The sequence below is a fragment of the Typopeltis vanoorti genome, chromosome 24 (genome assembly GCF_054136105.1).
Source record: "Typopeltis vanoorti isolate ZY-2024b chromosome 24, IOZ_Tvanoo_1.0, whole genome shotgun sequence".
In the NCBI taxonomy this organism is placed as follows: Eukaryota; Metazoa; Arthropoda; class Arachnida; order Uropygi; family Thelyphonidae; genus Typopeltis; species Typopeltis vanoorti.
This window is the reverse complement of record NC_143572.1, coordinates 30,347,081-30,371,163: the sequence shown is the minus strand read 5'-3', so window position 1 is coordinate 30,371,163 and position 24,083 is coordinate 30,347,081.

The following is a 24,083-nucleotide window of genomic DNA, read 5'->3' as shown; positions in this document are numbered from 1 at the left end:
TTCGAAACTTTCTTATTCGAGCAGTTCAAGATAAACATGACATGTGGTTCCAACAGGACGGATCAACAGCTCGCTCAGCAAGAGCACAGACCAACTGCTCTGGCAAATTTTTGAGGGAAGAATAATTTCCTGCGGTTGCGACGCAAGCTGGCCATCTCAATCTCCAGATCTGACGACTCCTGATTTCTTCCTATGGGTTATCTGAAAGAAAAACTTTATGTTGACAAGCCTCAGACACTTTAACAGTGCACCTTTGTGCCAAGCAGAAAATGGACGCCATTTACAAGATTTGATTTTTCACACCTAGTGTAAATTTATTTCGCTATATATACTGTACATGCTATTGTAAATTTAAAACAAATAATAAAGGAGTTATTGAAACCCCTTCGTGACTTTTGGCCAACCCTGTATAAGCAGAAGATACAAGATATCATTAAATTCAAATTCAAATTCTTATAAATGTTAAAACATCCAAGAAACATCGTACTACGACAAGATTATTTATAAAGAGAATTTATTTTCGCATGCACACCCATCCCGCGTGCACTTGCACACCCCTTCCCTACGTGCATGGCCAATAATAACGCCACACTCATCATGCAGTCGCTGTTACTCAAAGACATCAACTGACTCCTTGCTGGTTCTTTCCCGTTCCCTTTACCTTCCCTGAACCAGGGCAACTGAGCACACCCACGCCTCGCCCAAACCTTTGGTCCTGCAGATCCGCCAAAGGGACGTAAGTGAAAGCTGAGTGGTGACCTTTAACCCGACTCTTCCTTGCTCGTCCCTTTAGAGAGATCCCGAAACTGATGTACGACGAATGAGTGCACTTATTTATACTTTTAAATGTCTATTGCGCAACACATGGAACGTCACAGAACCATCCACAAGTAAATTCCCATAATTCCTGTAGAGCACATCATCACAATACTGAATATACATAATAAAATAAATTATAAAGAAAGATATAAATGAATACTTGTAGTCATAAATCACTTATTTCTAAACTAGTAACCATGGAAGCCTGTTTAAGCAATCTATTGCGTAACACTATTCGTTAATATATAGCCGAAACAGGTTTCCATGGTAACCAGTGTAATAATACATAGATTTAGAATTAATTATTACTATTATTATTATTCGTGACAATTCCATGGAATCCGCTTAATTGTATTAATCGCCTCCGTAGAGCAATTGGAAGATCGGCTAACTCACCTTCAATGGAAAAAGTTCATATAAAGATTCCTCCAGTCATGACGAATCGAATTTTGGCGTTTTCTAATCGAAGGTCACAAAGTACTGTCGTTTTTCCATTTGCGCTACGGAGGCGCTTAATGCAATTAATTTCTTCATTTCCTTGTTATTTATTTACTTATAAGTGGTGTATATCTTATAAGTGTGTGTGTGTGTGTGTGTGTGTGTGTGTGTGTGTGTGTGTGTGTGTGTGTGTGTGTGTGTGTGTGTGTGTGTGTGTGTGTGTGTGTGTGTGTGTGTCGGTACACAATAAATAACGGAAAAAACTCACGTAGAAAGATTATTTATTAGTATAATTTTCGCCTGTGTGTCACAGGCATCTTCAGTACATTAAGCTCAAAATTAAACACTAACTGACAATTCCAAAAAGCGCCACCTAAGTAGCTGGTGTAAGATAACTAAAAAGGTCAATAACTTTCCTAAAAAAAAAAAAAAATTAATACAATAAAAAGTTAGGAAAGATTAATTAGCTGATTTGTAAAGTACTATCTCCCATAAAGGGGACAGACGTAAGCCTTCGGATCTGTTTAAGTTAGGAGAATGAAGTAGAGTTCACATGTTTCTTTATAAAGGCGTTCCATGAGAAACTGACTTTTGTGAAGAACTCTTGTCTTTCTCCAATGAATTCTGTGTCTAGTGAAGATGGCATGTTCAGAAAGTCCAGACTTTTCAGGTTTAAAGTATTCAATATAAGATTGGTGTTCTTCTAGTCGAATAGAGGCAGATCTTCCCGTTTGTCCGAAATAAGATAATCCACAAGAGCACGGAATCCGGTAGACACCTGGATGATTAAGATGTGGAATGTTGTCCTTAGGGAAATTGAGAAAGGTGGAGATTTTTCTAAACGGTCGAAAGGCAACAAAAATATTCAGTGGTTTTAAAACTTTTGCTATACGTTCACTGATGCCTTGTACATAAGGGATAGTAATGCGCGTTATTTCCTCTGTGTTTGAAGAGGAAGACATATTAAAACTACTCAAAGTTCTTTCAATGAAGCAATTCTTATAACCATTAGATAGAAAGGAAGAAGTTATGTATTGTAGTTCTTTCTGTAAAAGATCGTCTGTAGAACAAAAGGAGTGGGCCCGATGAACCAGTGTTTTAATAGTTCCTGCCTTTTGACTGGGATGGTGATGAGATTCAGCATGGATATAATGGCCTATATGAGTCTTCTTTCTATAAACTGAGAAATATAGGTTACCATCTGGTTGGCGAAGAATTAGAACATCTAAAAAGGCTAACTGCTTATTTGATTCTATTTCTAGGGTAAACTTAATCCTAGGATGAAATGCGTTTAACTTAGTGAGAAATTGTTGAAGTTCATCATACAGCAAAAATGTCATCGACATATCTGAACCAATGCGTAGGTCTGGGAGAAATATTGTTAAAGATACGTTGTTCAAAATGTTCCATAAAGAAATTGGAGATAGCAGGAGAAAGAGGATTACCCATTGCTGTTCCTTCAATTTGTTGATACAACTTATTTTTAAAGGAAAAATAACCAGAATTTATTACAAAATCAAATACGTTTACAATGTCCGAAGGAAATTCCTGTTGTAGTAATTCAATACTTTCCGAAAGAGGCACATTTGTAAATAAAGAAACAACATCTAAACTGATCATGATATCAGAAACGGAGATAGTACTTTACAAATCAGCTAATCTTTCCTAACTTTTTATTATATTAATTTTTTTTTTTTTTAGGAAAGTTATTGACCTTTTTAGTTATCTTACACCAGATACTCAGGTGGCGCTTTTTGGAATTGTCAGTTAGTGTTTAATTTTGAGCTTAATGTACTGAGGATGCCTGTGACACACAGGCGAAAATACCGATACGTCTACTCACGGTTTACCTCTTTAAAACTTTGTGTGTGTGTGTGTGTGTGTGTGTGTGTGTGTGTGTGTGTGTGTGTGTGTGTGTGTGTGTGTGTGTGTGTGTGTGTGTGTGTGTGTGTGTGTGTGTGTGTGTGTGTGTGTGTGTGTGTGTGTGTGTGTGTGTGTGCACCTGCACACTCAGATGAATATGTGTATTATATACAACGTAATATGCTAAAAGCGTAACATTTCCTACCACTTTTCGCATCGTTAGGAAAATCTATCCCCACAATATCTAAAATTGAGAGATCATTCAATTGAAACCTTCTTCTCCGACAACTCTGACATTACAGCCAAATTCCATTGCAACCAACAGTGGACTAATTAACGCAAAATTTGTATATCAGTGATATAAGTTGTGATCGTAGAGGAAATGTTCAAGTCTTCGCTGATGATCATATACAAGGAAAAGAAACGATAAATGATGATACTGCCAAAAAGTCTTAGATTAGCAGTTTTGTTAAAGGTAAATAGAACGAATGTAGTCAAGTGTTGGTGCATACACATCGCGAAGAAGTGAGCTCATGCTATACTTTATTGATGGGGTACTGCAGGAAACAGATCAGGCCAGGATCGTTCGAGTGATAGCGGACAGGGAGTTCAAGTTTTGAATGCATATTTTGAAACTAACAAAAATAACACTTTAAATCACTAGGTTTGAGAATGAAAAACTAACACTCAGATTAGGGAAATGGTAGTTATTGTTCCCTTACATGTTATTGTAATGGAACAATATCGTAAGGGTTGTTGTTTCTTTTATAAGGAACATATTACAAGATGATGAAGAGGGAATGGAGATGATTTAGAGTCGAGTGACAGAGATTGTGTTGCGTCTCTCGCTATGAGAGCAGACTTATGGTCTCTGGGCTATAAACACTAGATGATAGGTAAAAAGGAGACCTGCTAAATTCATATAAGCTATAAAGGGGTTTCATAACTGAAGTTTTTTTTATAATCTGATTAGAGGGTGGTGAATGGGTTCAGTGGGTTCAATATGTGGTTCTTATTAGAGAAAGAATTTAAGAAGTATGATAGGTATCGTGTTAATAATGGATATACCCATGGAGATACCAGTAATAATAATAATAATAATAATAATAATTTTTTTTAAAACTGTAATAACATTTTATTTATTATCATACATAGTATTTACATATATAAAATAAAGTATACTATTACGTTTTCTTCAGTACAAATGTAGCGTACAGTGATTTTTTTAAATATAAATGTACATAATATTTTTTTCAATATCATAGCTTATTATTATCCAGCCTATTTACATATACACATTTGTTTAATACAGTATCTTCATTATTATTATATACTTTACTGACTGTTTTGTTACATAATTTGTATTCTTGGATTATAAAGTTTATGTGTAGATGAGTGAGGCGGATTAATCCCACCTACTTCGAAGCTTGGGTTAGCGTTTATTAAGAGAGTGGGATTTAGCCTTCACTCTTTATGTTGTTGATACTATTTATGCATCGGCTGTAGGCATTGGATGCTGGTGATTTGTGATGTGTATATTAGTGTTAATGGTATATTAACTTTGTTGGTGTATTTTCCAGAGTTCGTGTTTTAATGTTCTGTAGTTATCTACGTGTTTCAAGTTTCTTGGTAGGTTGTTGAGTTGCGTGGGTATCTGATGTGATCTCACAAAAGAACCGAATGAGTTGTTCGGTGTAGGGATGTAGAGGGTTGTTGTAGGTCGTGCTATACGATATGTGTCTGTTGTTTCGATAGGTACTGTTGAATAATAATAATAATAATAATAAATTATCGAAAAAATTCAGAACTGATAATAATAAAATCGTTAATAGATGAAATTATTATTAACGATATAATTATAATTGATCTTTTGTTAAACATAATATTGTGAAACATTTTTTTTCTCTCACATCAATAGGAAGTGTCTTCTTTATTCAATGGAATAATCCTTGACGAGGTACAGAACTATAATTTAGGCTTCATTATAATGCAACAAAAAATATCAAAATTTATTATATAATCCTTTTGATCTCCATCACTCTGCAACCCAACAACACCAGGAACATAAAGATTATGTTAGGCGTCCAGCAGAATATTCCTATAAACTAAAGCCACATACATATTAGAGCATCTTATGCATGCTCACATAAAAACACCCAACCATGACAACCTGCAAGAGTTCGATAATTACATACCACAACAGGATTGTCTCGCATCAGATATTTTGGACTTCATACAAGACAATCTTTCCAATATTAACCAAAGCATATCATAATGGTGGAGACCATAACTGCTCTCTTGTCGAAGAAAAAGATACGCTGCAGTATACTGAACCTCTTACCTCGTTAATAAACAAACTTCAAGCACTGGCAGAGATAATGAACTAAATGCAGTCTGTGGGCAACGACATCCAGTTACGCGGTCCAACACTTCGAGACCTGCAATCACAGTAAATTCCACAACCACTACCCAAGTAGCAAAAGAAATGCCATCTTTCACTTCGTGCTCTACAGGAAAAGCAATTGCCACAGAAGCTGCTCACAAGAAAAACTGGTGAGTCCATTTAATATCTAAGTTGATATTGAAGGTAATGGACATATCCTATCTCAATATAAAATGATGCCCTCACAAACAATTCTTCCTCAGTCGTTGGCATACAAATTAATTAATCAATGTCGGTCACCGCAAATTCTACACTCCTCTGGAATCACGTATCACACGTTCGTCCTGAAATTTGTCATCAAACTCAAGAGATTAGCAAGATTCGGTTCTAGAAAATAGCCGTCGGCCACGGAATAGCCTGAATTCGCCATGTCAAAAGCTCTTGATGACACGCTCTAAACCACTTTCAAAACAAAGATTATACAGCCTGAAAATGTTAATCAATACTGACCTAAATAGAATCACCGACATGCTCTATTTGTCTGACTCATGATGATTTCATTGTCGTCTCGGCATCAACATCCAAATGAGATTAACAGCTAATAGGCTTCCATACTAGGCATGATTATACAAAGCTACATTTCCATGTACAATGTATCTGAGTTAGAAATATTTCTCACATCCTTTCCTAGAACTAGGATTGTTGCTTCATCAAGCTTTTATGTTGAATATCTTCGGCAGCTTCCAAACACAATACCCTCGTGTGTGATTCACATTATAAGTTGAACATTGAGGCTTTAATAATATGCTATCTACCCGAAAAGAGAATACGGAACGAATAAACAGGTGGTATGTACACCTAAGATCAGAATAAAATACTTTATGCGCGTCAGAAGAATCAACATAGGAACATTACTCTCCAACAAGATGAATAAAAGTACTGCATCTTCCAGCTCAAAATTGAATGTACATCCTTGTCAAAGAACAAATCTTATGGTCTGGATGTACACACAGCCGAATGTTTGCAGTTCTCTTAGGATGAACTGGAATCACTCTTTAAACACAGCAAGAACCTTACTTCAATGGGCGTCCCAGTCCGTCATATCCTCTGTAGCACTACTGGTATTCTCTTTCTGGACAACTATATACACAATCCACGAGGCTTTCGATTAAAATATACAACACCATGATCTCCTGATGAACCAGCAGTAATGAATCACATACAAAATCAGCGATTACTAGATGCTGATGATGCCATCATCAAAGTACATAATAACGAAGAAATGTAAGTAAGGACACTGCACACAGACTATACATGCAAATTTCATTAGTCAAATTAATTAAGCATCACTAGTTTCCGGGTAGGCAGAAGGAAGGCTACAACTGACTGCCCTTTTCAATGTGCCTGGAGAATTAAGGACATAATTACTTAGGCATAAATACTTTAAATACCCAAATATATAGTACTCAGAACTGGACACAAATGCACGACCTTCTTCCAACAGGTGGTAGATAAATTTATAACAAAATACTTACAATGCCTTCACTCAGAGGATGGGTCCCAGTCATCAATCTGATGGTTGCAACTTTGCTCTATAACGAATCCAAAGTGCATAATCTCTGATGGACTTAATTCATATCAGACAAAGGCAATCACCAATTTTTATTTGGAACAGAAGTGACTGGACAACCCAAACTACTTTGGGGGTCACTAAATCAGGAAAGCCGTAGCTTGATCTGATTTGAAATCAAAGTCACATCTTTCGGAATCATATTTCTCCTCAAGTCCCTTACTTATGCAACAAAATCCCGACCTCATTATAAAATCATCCACAGGAAAGATTAGTACTGCAACATCACCTCCTAAACCACCTCCTCTTTAAGAGAGATGCGTTACATCGTTGGAAATACACACACTGAACCAACGCACAGAGTTGGCTCTGCAAGTACAACCACTGTTTTCAACAGAATCACAAATCTCACAATTGCTCAGTACATTTTTTTTCCTACTTGGAAATTGGCAAAAGAAGATTAATAAAAAAAGCTGCTCATCTAGAACTGAAATTGCAAACGTTCACATTTCTACCATGAACATTCTATACTTCTGGAATACATCTGGACATTGCAGAAGTATGCAATGTCCAGGTGCAGATATACAGTGTAGGCTATGGTACATCTTGTCAACTGTCACTAAGCTCCACGAATTCCGATTTAGAAAATCAGATCTACGCCTATTCTGCAGAGTCCTAGGTGTCTTAGATACAATGCTTCCCAAAATATATTATTATCATATTTATTGTATTTATATTCAATACACAGCGAATATTGCAAAAATCAAATGCAAATATTACATTTTTAGCATCTTACATACACATTTGACATGGCACATCATCTCATATTTTTATATAGATAGATATATTGTTGTTGTATTTTCAGTACAAGCACATGAAACGTAAAACGATTAGTAATAAAGAAAGAATTAAAAACTAAAAGAAGTTTAATAACAATTTAATGTGATGGATGTGTTTCAATACTCCTACACCAATATCAGGTGAAATATTTGAAACTGAAATTCTTAGATTTCTGCTCTGAAATAAAACTTATATAAATAAGCATATGTTTACTAATATTCATTAAGCGCCGAAATACGCAGGAAACAAAATTTGTGAACCCTCACCAAAGTGTGATTTTTTCCCATTAAAATATAAAAAATAACGAAAAAGAAATAATAAAATAATAAAAATTAAATGCGGTTCTTTTAAGATAAAAAAATCTACTTAGTCTTAAAAGATTTTAAATTTGTTTTCATTACCTCACGTGGCCCCCCTCAACAAAACCTACGGCCTCCAAGAGGGCCGCGGCTCACAGTTTAGGAAGCGCTTGAAATCATCTAGATTCTAGATGATTTCAAGTGGGGAAAACTTATTGGAAAGCTTGAAGAAGGCTGTAGAATTATTGATATTGCAAGATAGTTTGGAATCTCATGTAACGTTGTATTCAGGTATTGGCAACCAATGGAATATGTTGCAGACATTTGCTAAGAGGTTGCCCTCCGAGTAAAGACAAATGTTTGGTGATGACAGCAAAACATAATCGATTCACCAAAGCAGGTAGGCTTGAAAGTCGGCTCCATTTAAGCAAAGGTACGCGGATATCTCGATAAACTGTGGAAAGACGTCTGGGACAAGCAGGCCTATACGCCCAAGGACTGTACTCTGCGTTCCTTTATCCACATCGCATCACATTGTAGAGCACGAATAGTGCCGTATCCATAAAAATTGGAGAGGACACCATTCTTCAATATTATGTTCCATTGTTTTGTGCTGCTGTAGATGAAGAATTCATTTTTTCATCTACAATGAATCACACCATATCATACACGAGCAGTGGAGATACTTATGACGACTGAAGATATTAATGGAATCGAGTGGTCCGCACGCTCTCCGGACATCAGGCCCATAGAACACACTTGTGATGCAATAGGAAACGCATTGCTGCTCGAAGTCCACACCGCTAGAAAACACAAGTCCTTATCTTTCCTCTGTAGGAAGAGTGGGCCAGTTTACTTCAAGAAGTACTGAATGACGTGGTGGCATGGTACGACATTTGCAATATATTTTTACAAAAATATGTTGCAAACAGGTAAAACTGTAGTTCGTCTTTAGTTTTTGAACAGCAGAGTGTGAAAGGGATTTCTGAACTTATAGTTAAAATTCTGAAACCTCTTGATATTCTAGTATCCTTTGATACTTTCAGGAAGATTTCTACCTTCGTTTCTTCACCTAAAGAGGAGATTTCGCCACTTAATCTTCAAGGCATCTACCAGATCCAATGCTTCTGTGGTTTGTCTTCCTTTGGAGACAGTCTGGCAGATCTGCAGCTATCTCGTAAGGAACATAAATCTTACATCCTTTACCATGAACACTAAAGAGTCTGGCCTAGCAGAATATGCCATTTCAATTCAAACATAAAGTTTCTGGAAGAAAACTAACCTTCTACAAAGAAGTAGATCACTCATAGAGCGCTTATATAAAACGAGATGTGAGACATATCTACACTGAACGAACTTAAACAGTTATTGCACTTCATCAGAAATATTATTATATATTTTTATGCAATTGCTAATTGTTATATTATTGCAATTTAAATATAATAAATATAAATGTTCAATTTTATATATATATATATATATACAGGGTGTTCGGGATAAATTTGACATATTTATAATTAATTATATTTTTCCGTAAGTTACATGTATTAACACACACTTCTCTTCATTTAAAAGTTTGGACCCTTCTTCATTCATATACAAGATGTCAGAAAGGATGGATAGCTGGAACCCACCTGAATCATGGAAGAGAATAACTTGTATCATGATGATTCGTGCCCGCCATCAAAATAAGGATATTACGACTGCTGCCCAATGCTCCCTGAATACAGTAAAAACAATCAGGCATGAACTAGAGACTTGCAATGGTGACCAAGAGGATGTAGCAAGAAGAAAGATCCCTAGCAGACGATCTGATTGCGTTCGTACAGCAGAATTCCTCGCAAATCTGCAGGAACAGGTGTTGAAGAACCCTGGCATTGGAATTCGGGCTTTGTTCGTGGAGTTGCTAACTGTAGTCAAGCCCTGGATAACAAGGGTAGCCAATGGTAGGCCGTATGTATGGCAGCAGGATTCGGCCCCTTGCCACACCTCTGGGAAAAGTCAAAAATGGTTGTCTGAAAATTTCTACGACTTCACCAGTCCAAATGTTTGGCCTCCAAACTCCCCAGACCTTAACCCCATGGATTATTTTGTATGGGGCGCAGTTGAAAAAGACACCAATCGCACTTCCAGTAATACAAAAGCCCAGTTAATGGATAAAATTAAAACAGTTTTTGCGGCCCTTCCCAGGGAGACTGTAGCATCAGCTTGTTCGAGGTTCCGAAGCAGAATTGAAGCTGTGATCGATGCTAATGGTGGTTATTTTGAGTAAATCTTGTTGATAGTATTGTAATTAACTCTGCCTGTAATGTTTTTTTGTCAATTCATTAAATTTAATAGATACAAAGAAGATTTTCTTTTTCCTTACGAAACTGTCAAATTTATCCCGAACACCCTGTATATATATATATAAAATATGAAATGTGAAATATAAAATGTGAAATGGTTTCGATGTTTTCATGTGTGTGTGTGTGTGTGTGTGTGTGTGTGTGTGTGTGTGTGTGTGTGTGTGTGTGTGTGTAGAAGGAATGTTAATTCTTTGTTACGTCAGTCTTCTGACGCAAACAATTTCAAAATAATGAAAAACAAACTGTCATTATAATACTGAATCCATATAATTCATATGACTATATATAAAGACAACTAAGAAAATGATCGCAGACAATTATACAAATGTGTTTTGCAATTAACACCTTTTCACGACAGTTGAACCTAAAGATATTTTCCACATATATATACTACCGACATAATTTTCTTTCCCCTAATGTTTCTATTAAAATTGTAGAACCTTAATATCTGAGTCTAAATTGGCTTATATCCAATCAGGTATCCTTACTATATTATATACAGAATTATGCATGTAATACATAATTCTGATTACAGCAATAGTACAATGTATCGATTGCTGTTATAATATTGTGGATTAAGTTTTGAACTTATAGTTTACTGATTTTTTCACACATTGAGTATCTGCTTTCGTTTTGACGTAGAAGTCAAAAGGAAAGCAATGGCTGCTTCAAAAATTACCAGATATTTATAGAATTCTTATTGTAATAAAAGAGAAGAAGAATAAAATAGAATTTTATTCTTCTGCTCTCTTATTTTTAATGATAATTTTATTTTAATTATAATATAACATAATATATAATTATAATTTAATTATAATTTTAATTTGTTAAAGTTAAATTTTTTGTAAGATATTCTTTCGTATACCTGACGAAACTACTCATATCACCAAAGCATGGTTTTTCTCTTATTATTTCATTCTATCTTTCTATTTCTCTTTCTCTCCAGCTGGAAGAAAGATTATTAGTCATTTCATTTGCAAGTGCATCTTCTGATATCGTCAGATTAATACTGACCGTTGACGACTTCGTTTCTTTACATGTTGTAGAAGATACTCGTGATTATCATTCTGAAATTATTTAAACTACTTTCAGTCTACATCTCGAAACCCTATCATAATAATCAACTGCTATGGCTACTGAGTTTGTTTGATATTTTACTTCAACGACATCATATCACATATATTTTTTCTTGGTATCATTCTAGCTCTCAATAAATCTCCTCATATTATCCAAGTCACAATTTATCTGTAGACGAGTATTGCTTTTGTTGGATTTAATTATTTTATTATTGTGAATAATGATGATACTTCTCTGCTAAGAAATTTATTCTTCTCGAAGAAAGAATACCTCAATATTTCATCTTCATCGCTGTAACCTCTCCTGTCAGCCTCATCTCACTTATGCTATTCCATATATTTGAACCATTTGCGTTGAATAATGCCAAGAACTCCTCTCCCATATTCATTAAGACTCAAGCAACTCTTTTATCGAATGAAAACTACCATTTAATCGTTTAAAATGCAACCCACTAACAATTCTTGTGTTCGCAATTTTCCTTACCACTACTGTTTCATTTAGTCATCTCTACATTATTTAAGCAAAACATATTTAGTTTCTTTCCATATCCTAAAAATCTCGTTTCGAGATGTCCACTCTTTTAGCCATATTTGAATGTACACTGTTCTGCTGAAATAAATGAAATAAGCCGTTTCTGTCATCGGCATTATTATCTTCCATTCTCACTGTATTATTTTTTACTTCAACATTTCTTTCACTCCTCCATATAAGATTCGTTGACTTTAGACTGTCTCCGCAATGCCGCGCCCCCTATAACGTGTCCGTTCTGCAGACTTACCATTTCTGTAAAATCCTGAATGTTTTAGCTTAGACAACACGATTTTGAGACTGCTTACATAACTATGCACCTCGCAATACATTTTTTTTCTTACCATTCATTTGTCTTTTTACTCCTTCATATACATCACCTTATCTTTATTATGATTCACTCACATGCCAATCGCCAATCCTTTCCGTGATTATCTCAACAAAAAAAGATGATATCTTATTTTTTATAAGCTCGAATATCTTTAGTTTCGTTTGATACTTCTTTAACGCCCGTTTCATTTTCGCCCTCTTTTCATCCCTCATCACTTCCATGCTACGTTCGACATTTCGCGATACGTCGCCTTTACTCGTACGAAGCTTTATTAAATTAAGCTTCTTTACCTTGCACCTCTCTTTACCAACTTCGCAAGATACATTCTCTCCTCCCACGGTGCATCTAAAATAATATCGTACACCTTCTTGTCATCCGTGATTTCACTTCAAATTTGATGAATTCTTCTACGAATACTGTGATGCTTTTGCAGTGTAAAGAGTTTGTAGAAAATTATATCAACAATCTTGCGAATTTTAAGTTAATCTTGTTTCGGGTATCCGTTTAGAGTTTCGGTAAAACGAAGTGTTATGAAAAATTTAACTTTACCGTAAACAATCCAATAATACTAGAATACTCTCTCTCTCAATTCGAAACCAAAATTAATTTATTTTTGATATCTATAAATCACAAACACATCCTTGTCCAAAAAGAAACACGAACTTTTCGAAAATGGAAGAAACTAGTGGTACCACCTGTTGTATCTTTTTGTTGTCGAAAGCGGCAACCTTCATTAGTATAGTGTTGTGTCAACTTTTATTGATATTTGTTCGAGATAAAACTCACCAGTGACCGTTTGCCTAGGTGGAACGAATTCTTTGTGGATAATGCCCTTGGACTCGTAGAAACAAATCAACATTGTCTTTACTTTTGACTTCTCCAAGCGACTTTTTTTCTGATTCTCCTCTTCTGGTGGTCTTCACTCAGCCACTCTGGCGCTTTGTTTCGGGATCATACTTAAAACACCACATTTCGTCACTATCGATCGTTTCAAGGAAGTTTGAGTCCTTACAAGCGGTTTTAATGAGGTCCTTGCAGTGTTCAATTCGATCAACTTGTGGGGAACAAATCGCGAATTCAATTTACGAAGGCCCAAACGTTCGGTCCGAAAGTTGTGCACAGTTGATTTCGGAATCCCTAATTCATCTTCAATCTCACCCGAAATCAATCTCACGGATGATTTCGGGTTTTCTTTGATGAAATCGTGAACGTTTTGGATGTTAACTTCGTTCAGTCCAGTTTTTGGACGGCCCTGCTTTTCGTCGTATTCAAGCGTCTCACGACCACATTGAAATCACTTAAACCACTCGTAAACTTGAGTACGCGATAGGCATTCATCACCGTATACTTTTTGAAGAATTTCATACGTTTCGGTAAAACTTTCACCAAGTTTAACACAAAAGTGAATCGCAGCTCTCTGTTTTAAATTCATTTTCCGACCGTTCGTTAAAACACACTGTCACTTGGCACTATAAGGCTTCTAATGAAACAAATGTCATAAACAGTTGACACAACACTAACGAAAGTTAAGGCTTTCGACAACAAAAAGATACAGCAGGTGGCGCCACTATTTTTGTCTATTTTCGAAAAGTTCGGTTTCTTTTTAGACAGAGGGTGTATTTAGCCATTGTCATGCGTACAATTCGATAGTAATTTATATTTAAGAAAACTAAAGAATTTATCAAATAATAATAATACTTAACTTGATTACTTGATTTTCATAATTACTGACAATTTCAAGAGCAAAATATTAGAAATATTTTTCCTCTGTCGGAAAAGGTTGAAAAAAAATAAAAAAAAATATCCCAACTACGTCTAGTCAAGAAGGACATGAGAAAACGCCTCACTAGTCATGGCATAATATCGACTTTGTCGGACATGCGCACAAGCAAAGGACTGTTAATTACTAAAACATTTTCCTGAACATCTGTTTTTCTATTCCGTTAATTATCTTCTATAGCCTTGAAGAAATAACCCAGCGAATAAGAGAAAATGGAACAATGAAAGTCCGTGCAAATGACCGACACGTAACGCAAATGCTGTCGTAATGTTGGTTATTTCTACATAAATTCTAAATGATTTTTTAAGTTAAGGGATATTACATCCCATATAGTTTCTTAGCCGAATAAGAAACTCAAAGAGTTTCATGCCGAATATAGTAGAAACTATATAAAGTTCGGCGATTCCAAGCGTAAGCAAATACCTGGATACTGCAGCACTGATCCCTTTGGGATCAATGCTGCAGTATCCAGTTAATATATATATTAACTAGGTCTGGCTACTCACTGATGAGACCTCAATAAAGGTCGAAACCGGTCTGGGTAGTGACCTTCTCTCATAATTTGAACAAAAATACAGTTCCTAGGAGCTAAGTTCACATTATGGGCAAATATCAAGAATAGTGATCGGAGCTCGCTCCACTTCTACCACGAGTTGCCCCAGCTTGCACTACCCTTTGGGATCAGTGCTGCAGTATCCAGGTATTTGCTTACGCTTGGAATCGCCGAACTTTATATAGTTTCTACTATATTCGGCATGAAACTCTTTGAGTTTCTTATTCGGCTAAGAAACTATATGGGATGTAATATCCCTTAACTTAAACAAGTTATATGTCGCCGAATTGAAGCCTTTGGCTCTTCACATATCTAATAATCTCTAAATGATTTAATGGTCCAGTCGTTTGGAGGATGTAGCAATATTTGGCTTTCTGTTGGAATGACATTCGATCGATTTCCATCTTGGAATGCAAGGATCATTCATTAGGGATTTCAGCTGAAGATAATTTAACCAATATCATAATGGAGACGGCATGACTTTTCATTCATTTCGTATATCTACAGTTTATCCAAATTATTGGTGCTTGATGTACTTCTTGTTTATAAATCTACGTTATCTTTCAGCATTTTTTGTCATAATGAGATTCTCATTATAACTATGACCCTTTTCATGCAACTGAAATAGCTGATAGTTTCTTCGATTAACATCAAATATTTTGTCAGTTTTCAGCAAAAAAATTATCTCCAAAAAATTACCATGATGGTGTTTGTGTACAAAACTTCAACAGTCCGCATAACTAGTAAAGGAATTTGTTAATATGAATATTATGATTTAGTTGAAGTTAGTAAATGCTATGATTAACTGTTTGGCAGGAATAATGAAGTTTTTAAGTCAGCTTCGGTACGTCTGAAATCATTATTTTGGACTTGAGATCATGTTGAAATATTTGGCGTTTCTGAGCTATAAAACTTGCAGCTTTCAATTACGATATGATGCATGAGGTGAGACTCTGATCTTTCTCATTACTGAGGAAGGCCTTCCCCCCCCCCCCCAAATGGGGGTTTTCCACGGTGACCGAGTCCATCTTAAGAGAGTATATTTCATATGTATGTCAATGAATAAATGGCCATTATAAACATCCATGCCCAAGACGGGATTCGAACCCTGAATCCTTTGGCTGAAGAGTGGATACATTAACCACTCGGCCACTCAGACTGGGAATCACAACATAGCGTTTCCTAAGCTGTGTTCCGTTAACACTAGTGTTCCATGAGATCTGAAAAAAGTTCGGTGAAAAACTGTAATTAATAATTAGAAAAACCGAAAACGAAACAAAATAAAACAAAGTTTGCATATTTGTAACATACGCGACTTTTCTATAATTATAATTTTAACAATATTTTATTTTCGATTATTAATATACTGGCATATACTGATAATCAAGTAGATCGTGGAACACTATAGCGAGGGGGCTTTGCAGAGAGGAATATGCGTAGAGTTAATAATATCTACTGAAACGTAGGAATGTAGTGATCTAATATGCAATTTAGCACGGAGTACATAGGTTGAGGGAGAGAGGGAAGCTGACCGTCATCATGCGTCTTTCAGCTGGATGAAATAAATAGTTTCCGCTGATACTTTCTTGCACATTGACACACTGCTGGTGGTGAGTAGAATATGTGTTTGGTAAATACTGTATATCGTGAGAGGAAAAAGTGTTCAGTGGCTAAAATGTTCGGGAAACTATTCTGGAAGATCCAAGAATCCTTGTTTTATATAACAATTTATATGCTTTATTATTTTAAGTACTAGAAAATACATCTGAGTGCAAAATAAATAAATAAAAATTGAAATAAAATAAAACTATATTTTTTTTATCATTTTCATTAGGTTCATCGGTATTGTTCATTGAACACTTACATATATCAGTGTATTGTTTAATTTAGACTAGTTAGATTTGGTCTGTTTACTATACCTCTCCCTCGACAATTTTAGAGACATATTTTTTTTCCTGCTTAAATCTAGTTTTGCCTAAATCTTGTCTTGCAAGAAAACAAGATTTAGGCAGAATTTAACTCGTTCAATAAAGGTACATATTGTATTTAACTGATCGTACTGCAGTAGTAGAGTAGGACACATATTCATTCATTACCAACAGCTTATTCAAATTGAAAGATATGCAGTTTAATTACGCGGACAATCACTACATAAACCACATTCTGGCATTATTATTTCTCTAAAAGAGTGTGATGTGTGATGAAGTAAGTAATCGAAACAACAATTCACTCAAATGTCTATTCAATCAAAACTTATGGAACTGTGTCAATGTTTTCTATGAATCTAAACCGAAGGTTTGTGATGAATGAAAATTATCCTAAAATTTGCATTCGGATTCATATAAGTTTTAATCTGCATATGTTAATTCTGTTAAATATAAGGCCAGGAAGAAAAATGTTTGGCAAGAAACCAAAACTCAGTTTTCTTTTATGCATAAAAATATGACTCCATTATTTCTCTAGTAAAGAGAAAAAGTTACGATATTTTAACTCGCTCATAAAACCTTCTCATATGTAAAAGATGTAAAACCGTGCCAAGTACTAGAGCTGAGGAAGAAAGCTTACTTCAAATAAACTAGTCTAGAAGAATTCAGTTAAAGTTGAGTTAGCCGATAATCAAGTAGTTCGGTAATATTTATAGAAGAAGCAGGATTTTTTCTCCCAAACCCGGATTTTTCATCTCGCATGGAGCGATCGTACAAGGGAACACACTCAGTATACCGTGGTAGAAAGTAGATGGCATTGTGTATGGATGGTGGTCCAGATAAAGGATTAAGTAGCGAAGCTGGTCGATCGTGGGAAGGTGAGTGCCTTCTCATAATGAGTTCTTAGACTCGTCGAAGTGTCACGTAATAATAATAATAATTTAGAAGCGATTAAAATAATGGCATGTTTTAAATAATTATTGGAACTTGAGCTGTCTCTTTTATGTTTGCTCGACTTTCAGAGGAGAAATTCAATATCAACATTAAAACAATAATGTCAGCTAAGCATCTGCTTCTAAATTGCATCAAATTTCATTCTTTTTCAGAATGTTTATACATTAACATATAATTGATTATAAATTGCTTCTAAATGTATTTGGTAAAATGTTTAACAAATAACTGGACGAAATCGGGAACGATGCGACCTTTTTTGCATTTTTTTCCTTTCTTTTCGTTTTATTTTTTCTATTTTGTTTAAAATATATAGAAATTAGCTAAGATTCTCGAATAACGCAAGAAAGAACTATATTCCTCAAAAACAACTCCACTTTATTTTAGCCTGATCCCATTAGACTGAATGTGTCTTAGTTTCGAATCCTGTCTACAATTCAAATATTTTAAGGAAATAACGACTAAAAGTGATATAACCGGTATCATACATAGCTCTCAGAGGATTTTTTTTTTATTTGGATTTATTTTAGACTTTAAAACAAGCAAAGTGGCTAGATGACTCACACGAAATCACATATGCAGTATATATATATATAATATATTGGTTCCATAACTTTTAGGCGATTCGTCTATACCTGAATTTCTCATTAGATCTATAGAAACAAATTGAGCTATATTCAAAATGTGCATGAAAGTGGTTGAATGATGCCACTTGTATAGGAGTCTGGGAATGACGACACTACTAATTCACTTTAGAGTTCCATTGGGTTTCGAACATTTAAGGAGCTCAATGTTAGAAACATACAGTCTAAATTTTGAATAAGGAGCACGTAGACACAGGTGAAAATATTTTATTAAGATGGATTAATTATAGATATTTCGTATCGTGGATATGCTGAAAACAATTTGAAATTACAAAAATTAAACAAAAATGAAATTACATGGATAATGGCACTCTCTTATATGCAGTCACGAGACAGCCTAGTAAAAAAAAAAAAAAAAAAAAAAAAAAAAAACGATACTATTAGAATTAGTTGAAGTGTGCGTGCGTGTAAATATAAAAGTAAAAAAAAAAAAACGGACCGCATGCGTTATATGTAATAAATAAACTAAAACATATAATTAAACCGTATAGTTCTTAATAACATTTTCCCAGACGTTTGGCATAAAGTGGCCATCCATAGTCGTTAGGATTGAGATTTGGGCAATGCCGAATTACTTCGACACTTTCTTTACAGAGACGCTCATATTTATGGAACAGAACATCTAGTAGTAATTTGGCATTCATTCCATAGAATACTGTGGCTAAAATGAGTAATCTTTGCTTAACTATATTGAGCATGTCTACTTCACCCGATTTGTTCCGTTTCTTCTAGTAAATGTATGATTATTATTCAAAAAGGCGCACAGAAAGATGATCCTGTTTGTCCAAAGTAGAATAACTTGCAGTTCCCTGAGACTGAATAGACTCTAGTTAGCAGTAAATTGAATTGTATCTTTTGAACATGGTATCAATGAGCTCATTTCAACTATGACAGACAAAAATCAGGAAAATTTTTATTAAGAACTATAACGACTGCATGTAACAACATTCGCTTCCATTTTTATTTTATAATCACATGCACGCACACTTTAGTGGATCGTATTAGTATCGTTTTTTTACTTGGCTGTCTTGTCACTACATTATAAGGAAAATTTCAATTCTCTATATACCTTCACTGTTGTTTATTTTTTTATTTTTAACTATTTTACAATATGAATCGAAATATATAATTAAATTTTTTCAACTGTGTCTACGTATTCAGAGTGAATAATTCACAGTTATCAACATACATTCTGAATTTACTCAAAAATTGGTGATTATTTGGACAAGGAAAGCTACCAGAGCAGAAGGAGAACTTCCATGTAACGCCCCCCCCTTTATATTTGTCTGAGTAGTCTGAAATTCTCATAGGAGCAGGAATATAAGTAACGTAAGAAATAACTATGTTCTGAATTCAATCAAAAGCGGACGTCTCCTTCCACCAACGTTGATTGTTTTAATAGTGATTGGAGACCAACTAGAGTACTAGGCAATGAATTATTGCTACAAGATAAACATCCAGTGACTTAAGTAATATTCAGATATGGAAATAATTAAAGTTAAACCTAACGCAAACTCTTATTAAGAAAGACATGATGCTTATAACGAGAAGGTGTATAATTTTCTACCCAGCAATTTCATACTTAATTTTTATTTATTTCTTATTTCGAAATCACCTGTTTTACATTCGATGTACATATCTTCTAAAAGAACAACAAGAAAAAAGAAAAGAAAAAACTGTGAACAGACAATAAATTCAGAAATACTATAAAATTCAAAATTCGAAAGAAAAAAAACAGAAGCCGATAACAAATTTAGTACATTTTATGAAAGCTAAGTTTTTAAGGTCTTTCATCTCGGATGATAAACGAAAAACAGTTTCCGTGAGTCGAACTATTCAGCTAACTCTCAACACAAAAAGAACTGTATCTCATAAATGGGATTTTATGTGATATAACTGCGTCTACATCAATGTGTAATGCGCAACTTTATTACATAAACTCCATTAGATATGTCCTTAACTTGCTTCATGAGGCTGTCGCGTTTCCTCGAACTACCTTTACTGTAAGATCGAAAGAACCTTTTCCAATGTTTCCGCTTTTTCCGGACAAGTATGCGATTTCTTTGGATCTGTTCATAATGACCTTAAGAGATAAGTATGTTTGCATCTGTCTGTTAACTTGATATTAAAACCAGTAATCTGCTAACTTAAATAACAGTGAAACTAATGAAATACATTGTAATGTATGGTAGTTCTATAAAGGGTAGTTCAAACTTCACATAAATAAAAAGAACAAGGATTCGAAACGTGTATTGAAAAATAAAATCTAATATTGATCATCGAGATTTCATGTTTTTCTTTTAGTTGTGCAGTTGATTTACATCTCAAATTCATTCAAATTCATATAAATTAATTTCATCCGTTATGTAGAAAAGGAATGGAAAGGATAAGATACGGTAGTTCAGGGGAAAAAAAGCTCATTTTAAAAGGCAATTAAACGTACTAACCGGTGTTTTCCTTGTACTGTGTGTTTCAGGAAATTGTAACCAGTTTTAAAACAAGTTTTAACCGAGTGCGCATGTCTGCTTACATGCAACAATGACAATGGTTTAGTGGAGCTTGATCAGTACAAAACTAGTTATTTCATAATCACAGAACGAAACACAGAAGATAACAATACATTCTATTTCAGTAAGTTGATCTGTTTTAAACCAATTAAGGAATTTCTTTTCAGTATAGTTCATCTCTGTGCAATAGGGATTTATCTTTGATTTATCCAAATAAAATCTAATATCTAAGATTTATCTAATAAATTAGATAAATCTAAGATATTAGATTTATCGTGATTGATTGCAATTAAGCAATTGACATTTTACAAAATCTCTTACGTACAATAATATTGCACTTGGTGAGATGTTATACGCATTTATATATTTGTATCTGTTGAAGAGCTACTTACTTTCTTTTGTAAATAATCCATGTTTTGTTATTCATGGACTCACTACAAATAAAAAAATAACCAGTGCAACAGGATCAGAATATCATCATTTGATAGAACATTCTGTTCCTGTTTTGCTAGTCTGCCTATTTCATAACTATACCACTTTTATTTCACGGTTAAGTGCCGGTCTCATTGTTGGATATCGCGCATGCGCAACAGAGCCTTAGTCACTTAGCACAGTCTTATTTATCGCAGCCTTGAAACTAGATTACGACCTCTCTTTCAGGCACAAAACTTCATTCTGCTGTTCCTCTAGTAATTTATGCTCCTCCATTCCAGGTATGTTTATTATGCATAATTATCGATATGAGTAGAATAGAAAGGGAATACCCCTTCTGTCATGGGTGATTAAGTCGGGGTTATTTTTTTTTATTATTATTTTAAAATAAGGTGCCTTATTTACAGTATTTGATATATTTCATTCTATTGAACTCTGCAGTACAAATGACAAATTCTGAAACTGAATTGGAACACTTACCATCAGATCTTAGCAGGGCGCATATTCCTATTAATGAATATCTACTCTCTTTTGCAGTTGACTACGAAACACACTCAAGGTGAATAAGCGGTAAGTTTGGACTCCGCGCTCTCAATGCAATCTTTATGTAGCTATGTGTTTGGGATATTCTTTCCCTCTTTTGTGTGCCTTTCTTTCTCTCTCTCTCTCTCTCTCTCTCTTTTCTAGTAAACATTCTCCGGAACTGACTCCTTTTATACATCACTTTGTCAAGTTTGTATTTGGTTTCGATAGATAAAGTGATTTTGAAAAGAAAAAAAAATCATAAATATTAAGAAAATTAATTCATCACCTTTGCAAACTAGTTAAACAGTGTTTTTTTTTAAATATATTTAAACGATGCATCTTATTTCAAAACAAATGTAATCATATATAAAAGACTGCAAAAGCAACATACTTTAGAGTTTTCGTATATTGCTGGAATTAGATATCCAATGAATTCTACTTTTTTTAAAACTTTTGAATTGTTTTAAACATATTAGTTGTAACTAAACTGAAGGTTCAGAATGCTGAAATTAATTGAATTTAATTTTTTTATTTAATAAAGGTGACTGATATTCTGACATCAATCATGGAATCAATATTTGGTGAATCAGGTATGGATATTTATAATCAGAATGAATTATAATAAATTGAATGTTTATTCCGAAAATATATTAATTAAATGATTGACTCACAGCAGAAGTGGCGCAATGATAATTCATTTCATCTCAACTCTGTCGACGTTTTAGTACAAGGCAACTTTGTTTTCATGATCCTACTAATTAAAAGAGAATAAAACCATTAATTCTTCTTTTGTTAACGCTATACGTGTTGGAGTGTGTTCTAAGGATTGTTCTAAGGATTGTTAAGGATTATATCTGTTTTATAGAGAGGAAAACTGGAGCAAAACAAAATTCAAGATTAATACACAATTATAATTATAGGTACATTTAGTTTTATATGTATTAATATACACATATTACTACGTGTGTGTGTGTGTGTGTGTGTGTGTGTGTGTGTGTGTGTGTGTGTGTGTGTGTGTGTGCGTGCTTGCTTTATAGTTGAATGATTAGAAGGCAAAAAATATGGCAACGCTTATACAGGTATAGATGCTTGATATAATGGACCTCCGTTGATGAGTCTACGGACTCTATGAAGATAATACAGGGTGGCTATAATTAAAGAGGTGTAGAGAGCACTAGCGAAAAATATAATGGATTTCAACCAAACTAACTGTAAGTACACTCTGGAACATGAGGTTTTGATTTACAATATATATATATATATATATACAATAAAATAAAAGTACAAAATTCTGCCACCAGCAGTCAATTGGAGCTAAAATCGTTTGATATTCGCATAATCTCACTGTTTCTGCTGATCAGTTGTGGACATAAGGAAGATCGAAACGGGTTAGCGTCATTCTGATAAGACTGAAGTGCTATGGATCTCACCTTACCGGGACGTGCTTTGCTAGTCAAGATTTGCTATCGACAATGCGGTAACGCTAATGCCGCTCTTCGAGAATTCCTAAAAAATATTTTACGATTCGAAAATATCGGATGTTTAGCAGTGAGGCCAGGTCATTGTTGAGGAATACTCCCTTTGCCAGGGGGCTAAGGGATTATTCCTCAACAAGTTGATTAAGTTGTAACTTCTGTCGTGCAACACGGAATGAATAGCGCACAATGGTCCAGGAGTGTTTGGACAATCAAGACAACTGGACGTGCCAAGCTCAATTGTGTGAAAGATCCTGCATTAAATGATGAGGTTTTTCCTCTACAAGATCTCCGATACTCAAGCTTTGCTTCATGGTGAGGCGGAAACTCGACAGCAGTTTGCTCTGATGACTTTCTTAGCTCGAATGGGGTGGATGATGCATGGCCGTGGAATATCTTATGGGGTGACGAGGCACAAAATATCATTTGAACGTTAGTGTTAACTCACTCAAACACATGAGGGTTATCTGCAGATAACCCTCATGTGTTCCATCAGACCCGCTTACACTCATCGAAAGTCATAGTATGGTGTTGTTTCACTGCATCGTTTATTACCGGTCCTTACTTTTTCGAAGAAAAAGTAAGGACATGCAGTGACTAGTACCGTCTCTGCTATTAGGTATCGTGAAATGCTGCGCAACTTTGTTGTTCTGCAACTGCAGCAGCGACGATGCCTTGACTCATGTTCATTTAGCATGGAGCACCACCTCACACTAGATTGCGGCACAGCCAGTGCTACGAAAACACTTCACAGAACACACAGTGATTATTCGTGCATTTCCCATGTATGGCCAC